Here is a 12,069-nt window from a genome sequence, read left to right as displayed (position 1 = left end):
GGGGGTTCTCCACTTCTCATGGGACCTGTCTACTGTATTGCATCCCCTCTCACAGAGATGGTAGAATGGTTATCTGAAGTGCCTGATGCATGGACTGAAAATTCAACTGTTACCAGAACCCTTATTAAATTCTGTTATTCTGTCATTTGCAATAACAGCTCTCTAGTGACTGCAAAACACTGAATTTAATTCAGTGGACACCAAACTGTGACCCCAGAAGCAAAAATAGAAGGAACAGAAACTGGGGGAAAGGAGGCAGAATGACAGAGAAAAGGAGAAACCTTCAAGCTATAAATCAGTTTAAAATATAGGGTTATTTTTCCTGCTGATTACCATTTTCTGCCTTCACAGATGCACACAGCTGTATTCTATGGGATAAAAAATATTCTTTCCAAACAGAAATAAAATATAGGCTTAAGTGTATCTGTAGGCTTTTGTACAGGGTGCTGGACCACTTATATTAATTTCATGAAATTCGTCTGCATTATTACCATCCTAGATTAAGGTCAAGCCTAGGTGGAACCAAACCCCATTCATTCAGAAGACAGACACTAAATCAATATTCCTTTCCTGTACTTCCATATTTTCAGCATGATAGACAGAATAAAAAAGTGGTTAGAGAAAAGAAACACACTTCACAATGCCCACACAGACCTGAACATTATATAAAATGGAATTTAGAAGCTTTTTGGTACTTAGCATTTTTTTTAGTCTGTCAGTGACACTAATACAGCAACGATGGCTGCAATTGATAACAGATATCAATATTCATCTTTTCAGGTAAAAGTAACCCCACATCACTGTAAAACTGACTCTAAAACCAAATTCCATGAAATTCAAATTTATCATTTTCCAGAGATTGAAGGAGATTCAATCAACCTTAAATTTTCTGTGTAATTTGCTCCTGACTTTACCTTATTAGCTAAATTTTGCACTCTCTTGAATCTGGGCAACTCCACTGACTTCAGTGCATTTAGGTGCAATGGTGGAAGATACCATTTAAATTAAACTAAATATCAGTCAACATAACTTTTCTGAGAGTTGACTCATTCACACAGGCTGCTAAGAACACCCAGCTGAACAGAACTCAAACAGCAGTTTTCTTTTAATATTTTTGATGGCTAGAAAATGGTACTTAAAGGTTTGCTTCTGGGAATTGGCTTGTAGGTAAAGTAGATATTGTATTAGAACAATGGTCCAATATAATGGCAAGTGTTAATTGATTTCTAAAAGCCTGTTTGTGACAAAGTTTCCCTCAAGGCCCACTATGTCTGACACAGGCAAGCAGCAAGCAGACACACAGGCTGGGAAATTGAAGACATGTACCATGTTGTTCCATAACAGAGATAAGGGACTCTGCTGTGTTGGCCAGGTCATAGTGACCAGCTGTAGAGGTCTTGGGATTTCTGGTCTTGGTAGATGGACCAAATTAGGAGAAACCGGTAAAAGCACAAATTAGGATGTGTGCATGTGATTGGTTTGTAAAACAAAGGAATATGCTGACAGGACTGAACATGGCATGTATGTCAACCACAGGGAAACCAATCAATGGTGCCCAGGAATGAAGAGTCATCAGATGGGGAGAAAGAATACAAAAGGAGGGATTTAAGAGCAGCAAAGGGTTCTCAAGAGAGGAACCTGAGGCTGCCATGGACAGAGGGCACATCACTGGCCCGTCACACCCACCCCGTTTGGTGGGAGGGGGGGAGGGGGAAATGCTTGGCCTCCAACCTCCAGGCTGCTGATATCTGACATTTAGGAGAGAATCTCAGAGTGAAGCTCGCATACTGGCCAGATGTACCTTGACTGTGAATCCTGGGACTGGTAGATATAGAATTGTTTGCATTGTTCTTATCTGCTATCACTGTGTATCAATAACATTTGCCTATCATCAAATGGAGAGGTTGTGGTTGGTCTGAGAGTTTGGGTTCACCTGGAACAAGGTATCTGGGTCATAAATATAATGTCAAAGCATTCTTGGAAAAAAGCAAATGAATTGGGGTAGAAGGAGGTTGGTTAGGACTCTTCCATGATAAAAATAACAGTTACAAAGAATATTAGAAATTCTGAGTCTGAAACCTACTATTCCTAAGCATACTATTCCTTTTTGATGTTTTCACCTGAAGTCAATATTTCCCCAATCATATTTGATATGCCACCTTTTCCTCTTTAATTAAGATGTTGGCAGGTACACTTTGCTTGAATCTATGCCAAAGGATTTGTTATACTCATGCTCTTTTATGATGTCTCAAGGAAAGGAGAAAACTATTTAACAAATTCTCTTGAAGGTGACTTTCTTGGTTCTCCTTCATAACCCTGTTGGATGCCCTTATGATATCCAATGTGGTGAAAAACATGAGCATCACTTATGCATGCCCCTTGCAAACAATCAATACAAATCATCAAGAGCTAGATTCTGACACCCTTACTTATACCAAATAGTGGCTTTGTCTACCACAGATTCCACTGAAGCCAATGAGGCAATAGCTGAAAGTCAGCAGAACTACTCTTGGAGTACAGGGCTACTTAACATGAGCAATGGGATCAAAATCTTGTCATTAGAGATGGGGCATATTTGCTAGAAAAATCAGAAAAATAGAAAAGGCCATAGCTTAAAGTATCTATTCAGCAGGGACCAAATTGTGTCAAATTTCCTCCTATTAAACAGTACTATTTTTCATGGACTGTTCCATGGATTACAGTGGGACAACTCCAAGAATAAGGTAGTGCTCCTCATGACTCTGTATTAGAAAATGGCCTCGAGGGGAGAAAGGAGCTGGCTGAACAATATCCATTAAAACTGTTATTCAACTGAGTTCTATAAGTGTTCTTTCTTTTGAGTATTTTATCTAAACCCTATTTTCCCTGCCATTTGAATAGCTTTGTCATTCAGAGAGGACACAGTGTGCTGACCCAAACTATCAGCACATCTCAGGCACAGCATACAATATGCAGGAGGGCATGAAGTCCCCATTTACAATTTTCCATATACTTCTTACCACTTATTGATAAGAAGGGCTCATACTTTTCCCCCAATTTATCTCTCTTCCCATTGTTTAGCTAATAGTTATATCAAAATGGCAAACAGATTTTTTAAAAATTTATTTCAAGTGTCTGTTACAAGCACTTTCCATCCCTCCCCTCTTTCACTTCTTTTCCCATAGGATGCTTGTTTACAGCTTTGCTTATTTTTGCAAACTAGTGGAAGACGCACTTGGTCCATTCAGGCAGGAATGGGTGAAGAGAAATAAAGACTGTGCAAGAAGCAGGGCCATTGTCTCATTGCTCACTATTTTTGTATGAGTGTAAAAATCCATGCTTTCACCCTGGGGCCTTGAATGCATTTTGCTTTAATTAAGTCAAACAAAGACATATCTGACTCAATAGGCTTGTATTTTAGATGGTAAGGTAAAGAGGTAAAACATTATCCCATTCTGTGCATGAAAATAAAGATTCAGCCTGCACTGCATAATTAAGAACTGAAAGGGGAAAAATGCAATTCAATTAAGCCTGACAGCATAAAACACAGAACAATAGCTTTATTTGGCATTTAATGATGATACTTTTTTTTTCATTATACATGATTCAACCAGTTTTGCCTAGGTTTAATTGTATTCCTTACATTGTAAACTGAGGCATGCATTTGTGTCAATGGCATCAGTTAAAATAAGTTAATTTAAGATGATCATAAATTGATCCTGAGTAATGAAAGCAATCTTTTTCCAGTCCAAAATACCAGCTTGTTTAACTGTGGTGTTCTTGACTGAAAAAGGTGATGAATGAGATCAGAGATGCCTTCTCTTGAGTGACTGGAAAGAAAGCCAAGTGTTTTTTAAGAAATTATATCGTGTGATCTCAGCCTAGCAATGATCAGTTTCAGTTTTAACATTTTTTGGATTACACACTACATGCTAGATTAGTCTGCCTCAGTAAAATGAGCCTTACTCTTGGCAATGGATGAACAATATGTGTCAGCTACATTTCCTTTTTATGGGCTCTTAGCCAACAATGATATAAAACAGAAAAAAAATATTGTTTTATACAGATCAAGGATAAAAGGAAAGGGGTGAGGAAAAAACCCAGAAGGAAATAGCTTGGAAATGACTGTCACAGGACTGATGTTTTTTGTTGGTATTTATTTTATGCACTACAGCCCTCTTTCTTCCCCCAGTTCTGTACTGTGCCTGGGACATTGGAATCAGAGTATTAGCCAGAGTCTATTTGTGTAGGAAGATTTTAATAAAATGATGCATGGGGAGAGGCAGTAGCAAAAAAAAAAAATGTATGTGGGATGAGTTTGACAAATTGAGAAAAGATTTAGGGTCTCTGCTTAGGACCAGTTCCACTAAAAACTCTGGCTGTGTGTAGACGAAATGAGGGGCATGTGTGCACAACACTTTAAAGTGGGCTAAATGTTTTTTCATCGCTTTAATGGTATCAGTGTTTGCACACCTCGGTGGTGTATTGTGCATTAATTCCAGCCACTGTAGGAAATTCAGTGGTGTAATGTGCCTTAAATGACTTGGGGCACAGCAAACTAAAACTCCTCCTCCAACCCCTACAGCTGTGGAGTGAAGCACCAGGCTCTGTGCAGCTCAGGGGCTATGCAGGAAGCCTCCAGGCAAGCTGGCAGCAGGCCAGGAAAGTAGGCTCTGCCCAAGAAAAGTGGCGAGCCTGATATCCCCCACACTGGAGCCTGCCTTCTTGCCTGAGCTGTGCAGGGGCCCGGTGCTTCCCTCTGTGGCTGCGGTACCCACTGGGACCGCCCGAGCCAGGTGCCTGCAGGCGGGTGCTGCCCAGGAGGGCTGCCCCTGCCATGGAGGGAAGCACCAGCCCTCCCTCACAGCCCAGGGACTGTTCCACCCACGGGCAGCTTGCTCTTCCCATCCCCGCCAGAGAGGCAGGTAAGTCAGCAGGGTGTGTGCACGACACGGGGGTTTAAACAGCCCTAAATTGAAGAGGTGTTTTTTAAAACCCACCGCTTTAATTTAGGGCCCGTTTCATCTGCACATGCCTTCTCTTTCTTCACAACTATTTTTTAAACAGTTTTCTCTTTACATTAACAGCAGATTCAGACCATTGTTTTGTTTGTGATGGGCATGTTGGTGCTATCATTTTATGTTGGCTCCAACATCTGCATACTTGGTGTACCACTCAAAAGCAAGACCAGGGAATGGCTGGTACCTCCCAGATCCCCACCTTCATCTATCCTAGTTGGACAGGGCCCCAAGTGCTACCTGTGCTCTTCAGCTGGGTCTGACTCTACATGGTCAGAATGCATTTGATGTTCTCCCCCACACCATGCATGGACTACTAGCTGACACTAAAGTCAAATTTTCTTGCGTAGCAGGCTTGCCTTTTGGAGCTTGGGTTGAGTCTCAGGCTTGAAATTTTGATGCTTTGATTGGTGGAGCCCATCCACCAATCAGAAGGCAGCAAGAACAGTTAAATCATGCCCCTTTCCTGAGGGGAGGGGGAGAGGAGCTCCCCTGCCTCCTGGACCTGGTTGAAGACTGCAACACTCAGATCCAGAAGACTTCAGGGGTGGAGCCCTGGAGCATATAAAAGGAACTGAGTGCCCAGCATGAGGGGAGCACATCCGGGACAGAGAAGAGAGAAGTGCGGGGCTTAGAAGAGCTGAGGAGAGCTGCTCAGCAGGGCGAAGCAGTAGCCCAGAAGCGCCTCTGAAGACTTCCATCAGCGGGGAACAGCAGACGGCTCCAGCAGCTAGGCTCTTGGTGTGCAGCATGGCACACGGCGTCGAGACCCTGGGAGCTGCATGAGGCGGCTCGGGTCTGCAACCTCTGGCATAAGGCCAGAGACACAGTGCACAGGCCAGTGCATGAAGTAGGACCGTTGGAGCGCTTGGGTGGCTCAGGTCCTCAACCCCCAGAACGAGGCTGGGAGCTCGGTGCAGGAGGCGCTGCACGGAGGGTTCAGGAGTGGACCGAGCCTGCTGCTGCACGACACAGCCCAGGCCTCTGACCCATAGCAAAAGGTTGAGTCCAGGGATCCAGATGGTGATCGGGCTATTGAGCCAGCAGACAGGGCCGAGCCACAGGCCCCAGAAGCCCTGCATAGAGGATCCTGTTCCAGGGGACAGCGACCCCTCCCCCCCCCCACACACACTGCAGGCGAGAGCACAGCTTGGCGCAGAGGACGAGGGCCACCCTGCAGGCCTGGGAGCCGTGAGTTGCAGGGAAAAGAGGATTCCCATAGGGGAGGGGGAGTCCCCCCTGGTTAGTTAAGAGCTCCTGAAAGTGGAGGTCCCACTGAGAGGGCCCCCCTCAAGTTACCAGCTTCCTTGTAGGGCTTGGGAAAAGCCCAAGGATATTGGGGTTTTTCCCTTGGGATTAAGTTTATCTTGGGGGTTTATCTGTTTTAGATCAGATACTTACCTGTGTCTGGAGCACTGGTGTAAGGTTTTATAGCATTTACCCAGAGGGTATTGGTTATGTTATTTGTTTAGCTGTCTTATAAATAAATAAATAAATAAATTATATATATATATATATATATAATTCCCCTGACTGTCCTGGCCTCGTTCTATAGGGATGGAGGGATGGAGGGAAACTGAGCAGTCTGCAGTTCCCCCACAGCACACTGGCCAGCTAACAGTTCCCTTCAGTTGGAGAAGGGGAGTATATACCCGAGTTACCTGGGCTACACTTGTACAGAATTACTCTGGAGTGTTACTATCACATCCAAATCTTCTGTTCTAGGGAGTTATCTCATGTGACTATCTGTAATTGGCGGTGATTGGGAAGTCTGATATTATGCTGATTAGCTAAAAAGGGAAGCTCAGGCCTGCTCAGCAGTGACTTCACCAGGTGACAGCGTAAAGAAGTCAGATCAGTATTATTCTCCCTTAATTAAAGCTATGAAGTGGGGTCTGGATGGATGTGTTGATAGACTGCCTCCTTCTCCTGGGTTCTGTGAAGAATATCTAGGCTTCCTTAATTAATTATTTAAAACACTGAACTAGACAGAATTCTATGGATTAAATCAAGCACTTCTTTCTCCTACTCCCCCTCCCTGCCCCCCCCCAAAAAAAGAGAAAGAAAAAGAAAAAGCACCCAAAGCATCCTCAGCTGCTGACCCAGAGAGGTTATGCTAGGACTTTTTGTCCAGCAACCTAATCATGACTTTTAAAATGTGGTTTCTGAAAAGTACCTCTAGAAGGAACAAAAATCACGTTGCAAGGGTGCATGTTGATTGTTTCGGACTAATTTCTGTATAAAGTTTAAACTGTGTTCAGCACCCAAGTAAAATATACATTTGGTTCCTGACTGCCAGCTTTGCAAACTCTGCTCAGGCTCTGGATAGCAATCTGTTTTATACTAAGTGAGGCCAAATTATATTGTTGATGAAACCTGCACAACTCCAATGTCTTCACTTGGATTACATAGGGCGTAACTGATTAGCTATGAATAAACAATCCTGTTGATGTTCCACAAGCTGGAATGAAACATTGGCATGCTCTTTATGTATTGACTCTTCAGGGTGAACAGGAAAGGAAAGCATCAGTTTTATTTTGTCTCACTTGGCAAAAGTGTCTCTGAACACACGTAAGGATCTGTTTGATTATAATTTTGCAGAGGTGAATCACGTATGAATGGGATTTTTTTTGTGGGGGCTGCTGAATATCTCATTAAGCATTTTTTCTCCCTCTTTAGAGTGCAATCCTTGATAGAAAATCATCAGCCTTTTAGGATTATCATCAGCGGCCTCCCTTTGCCACACTGAGGGACCTATTCCTCAAGTGTCCTAACAGAAACTTTTTCTCAGCTGATTGGATGCCATAACAAAGGGAAGAATTTCAGAGAGGCTATAGATTGATACTTATTACTTAGTTCTTCTCTTGACCAATGGGTCTGTTTCTCAGAATAGCTAAGGAGAGTGATTTGTGAACATCTAATTTCAAACTTCGTTTTCACCCTCCAGCATGTGGATCACATACAGCCTGAAGATGAAAATATGAGACAGTGACCTGATCCCATAGAAAAATAACAAACCTTTTGACCCAATTGTCTCAAAAGTCCCAGCAGCCAGGGGTAGGAAGTTCCAGTGATCAGAGCACAGATGCAAGATTCAGGCAACTTGGATTTCCTAATTTGTGACTTTGAATGAATCACTTAGCCTTCCTAGCCTTAGTTTCCCCACCGGTGATAATACCCACAGGGTTGTTGTCAGGATCACTATATTAAAAAATGTGAGGGGGATAGATATTATGGTGATGGGGTCATAGATTGTTGCTCTATATTTGTAGCTGCACCAAACAGAATAGATGGGAATTTGCCAAGTAAAAAGAACAAGACTGTTTGCACCATAAGAGGAAAAAAAATCATGCATATTAAGTCCTCACCATTTAGTTGCTCTCATTGTTCAACTGCAATGCTGTTTGGTCTCTGTTCCTAATTAGTGATTGGAAGGGGGCAATCTTTCCACTGCTGCTAAGGGCTTGCACAGTTCAAAAGGTCACAGGTATTTTCTGCTGAACAGAGACCTAATGTTTAAAACATTTTAAATATAGCATTTTTTGGTTGTGGTGTAGACTGTATTGCTTTAAATGCAGAAGAATGTGAGGTTTTTGTTCTCCTTTTGATTTTTCTTTCTTATAAACAGAGTAAATTGCAAAAAATTGAGAGCCCCTTTATGTCTGAAGTAAAAGGCTAGATTTACCTTGCATATAAAATATTACTTTCCTGTGCTCACAAGAAGACCTGTTAAATAAAATCAAGTTGCAAGAGCTTGATTATGATCAGAGTTGTAATATGTTACTAGCCTTCATTTGTGTTTGGACATATTGACGCTGAACTTTTTTCACGTGAAATAAAGAAATGTTGCGTTTGCAGTAATAGTATGCATGTGTCAATGAGTGAGATAAACAACTGAGTTTTTTAAAAGTGAGTTCAATCCCACTCAATTGAAATCCCATGTATAAGAGGGAAAGAAAGAAGAACACTTTTGCATATTTTTACCAAAACTCCTCCAGTACCAGAGCCAATACTGGCATCATCAGGACATGCTAAAAGTGGGCTCAAAATTAGGACCTGGGATTGAGTTTCCCTGAACATTAGCCTCGATTATAACTAAGCAGTCTGCTTAGAACTGAGAGAAAGTTATGATGCCAAAGGAGCTGCTGAGAGAACCTATTGTGACTCTGAGGGAGGAAACAGATGTCACCTTTAGTGGCCTTTGTGCCATCATAAACATTTTTCTGGTGGCACAAAGGCCAAACAAATTGATGCCTATCCCCTTGTCACACTACAAATGCCCAAAATTTGTTGCTGCAACCAAGGTGGTATCAATTTGGGCTGCTAATTAGTAGTGGGCATCTGTTTACTTTATGGCACATGAGTACCACCAGCCTGGAGCTGCCCATGCTCTACAGTCACCTCAGACGGGTGCTCCAGAGGCTCGAGGGACCCAATCGTGTGCAGCCTGGGAATTCCCACACAAGATTGGGCCCCTCAAGGCCTTGAAGTGCCTGCCTGGCTTTTCCCTCTTACAGAGATGTGCCCCCAGGATCCCTGAGTCATGTTTCCATAGGCAGGAAAAGTGGTGGGAAGGACAAGCAGCAGGAGCAAGGTATGTGGGGGCGGGGGGGCAAAGAGCAGGGGTCAAGCTACTTGACCCCACCACCATTGGCCTCTCACACTGCCAGCCCTCCTGAGGCCTCTCCATTGCATCCCCATTGCCTGCCCTCCTGCCACCTTTCCTTTGCCTGGCCCCCCTACCATTGGCCCTCCCTGCACTGCTTTCCCCACTGCAATGGTGGTAGGGTAATAAATTTAAGACATTCCTCCAATAATTCAATTTATGGAAAATTATAACAATTTTGGATTCAGGTAATTATGTTATTTCAGTTAAAGTTTAACCATGGCCCAAGTTTAAGTGTAGACTATGCGTATCTGCCTAACTTGCTCTGCAAATCTCAGCCATAAATCTCATCTCACCAGTGACCTTTGGGGTGATTTCTTCTTCTGATTTCTGTGAACATTGTAAAAGTAGAATCTTTTATACATGTATACTTTGAAAACCTATAAACATCTAATTTCACTCACAAAAAGAGCGTTTCTCTTCACATCTAAACAAAGATATAGGAGGAAGGCAATGTTGTTGTAAAGCTGCCTATTATTAAGACTCCAACACATACCACTTAGGCCAGGTACAGACATTACACTTTTATTGGTATAAGTGATTGTAAACTGGTCTATACCCATAACAGAACAGAAGTTTGGCACTTAAAACTAGTCTATATGCAAACAGAAGTTCAGGACATACAGACTGGTATAAAAAATGGTGTCACCTGGTCTAAGATTTGCCACTCCCCACCACCCCCTCAACCAAAGGGTGAATGTGTGTTCTGTTTGCCACCAATCTAAACTAAGCCACCTACAGAAAACTACGTAACTTAGATCAATTCCACCTTGCCTGTACTTAACCCTACTCATCCAGGACTGAATTGCTATCTCCATAATTGCAGTGGATCTCCCACGTTTTCACATAAGTTAATAAGCTTTTCATCTGTTTAGGCATATAAGCATTACCAAGCCAGATAAGAACAATGGTCCATATAGTGCAGTATCTTGGCTTTGCCCAGATCAGCTGCAACAGAAGACTGAATTAGAAATTCTATGAGGGACAATTAGATAACAACTTGAACATGAGGAAACTTAGGCACTGACTTTTTTTTTTGCCAATGGGTGCTTGGAGGCGATTTTTCCTAATATCTAACCTAACCTTCCCTTGCTGCAACTTGAGACCATTGCTTCTTGTTCTTTCATCTGCCACCACTGAGAACAGTCAATCTCCATCCTCTTTGGAACCACCTCCCAGGTAGTTGAAGATTGCCATTAAATTCCCCCTCCATCTTTTCTTCTCCAGACTAAATAAGCCCAGTTTCCTCAGCCTCTCCTTAGGTCCTAAAATCATGTGCACACTCTTGTTACTAAGAAGGCTAACAGCATACTGGGCTGAGTTAGTACAAGCACTGCCAGAAGAACGAGAGGAAATGATTCTTCCCCTCTGTTTGGTACTGGTGAAGCCACATCTGGAGTACTGTGTCCAGTTCTGGGTCCCCCACTACAGAAAGTCTGTAGACAAATTGGAGAGAGTCCAGCAGAGGGCATTGAAAATGGTTAGGGGGCTGGGGCACATGATTTTAGGACCTAAGGAGAGGCTGAGAAAACTGGGCCTATTTAGTCTGGAGAAGAAAAGACTGAGGGGGGATTTATTGGCAACCTTCAACTACCTGAATGGTGGTTCCAAAGAGGATGGACCTAGACTGTTCTCAGTGGTGGAAAATGACAGAACAAGGAGCAATGGTCTCAAGTTGCAGCAAGGGAAGGTTAGGTTAGATATTAGGAAAAACTCTCATGAGGAGGGTAGTAAAACACTGGAGCAGGTTACCCAGAGAGGTTGTAGAATCTCCATATTTGGAGGTTTTTAAGACCCAGCTAGACAAAGCCTTGTCTAGGATGACATAGTTGGGGGTGGTCCTGCTTCGAGCAGGGGGTTGGACTAGATGACCTCCTGAAGTCCCTTCCAACACAATTTTCTAGGATTCTAAACAGCTTGAATATTTTCAATCTCGCTTCATATGAAAGCCTTTTCATGCCTGTAATTATTTTCATAACCTGTTCCTGAATCCTGTCTGCTGAAAAAAACAGCATATGCAAACCTCTTCTTTCTGACTGCATTCACAAAAGTAAATATAAATGTTTGCAGACTTTTAATTCTATTTCCCTTAGGGAATTTTAGTTGCAAAAGGGAGAGCTCTCAAAGCTATTGAAATGTATTGCTGCAATAGACAAACTACAGTTGTGAGTGGAGATACCTTTCAGCTCCCGAAAGCCACTCTAATTAAAACACACCCCACACCCTGGAGCACATGTATAGACCCCCAATATGTTCAGCACGTATGATTTCATGTGCTGGGGTGTCATGATCATTCCTGGCCTCAGTGGCAACTTCACATTCATAGATTCATAGATTCATAGATGTTAGGGTCGGAAGGGACCTCAATAGATCATCGAGTCCGACCCCCTGCATAGGCAGGAAAGA

Source organism: Alligator sinensis, unplaced genomic scaffold (genome assembly GCF_000455745.1).
Source record: "Alligator sinensis unplaced genomic scaffold, ASM45574v1 scaffold514_1, whole genome shotgun sequence".
Classification (NCBI taxonomy): domain Eukaryota; kingdom Metazoa; phylum Chordata; order Crocodylia; family Alligatoridae; genus Alligator; species Alligator sinensis.
Note: the sequence above shows the minus strand (reverse complement) of the source record.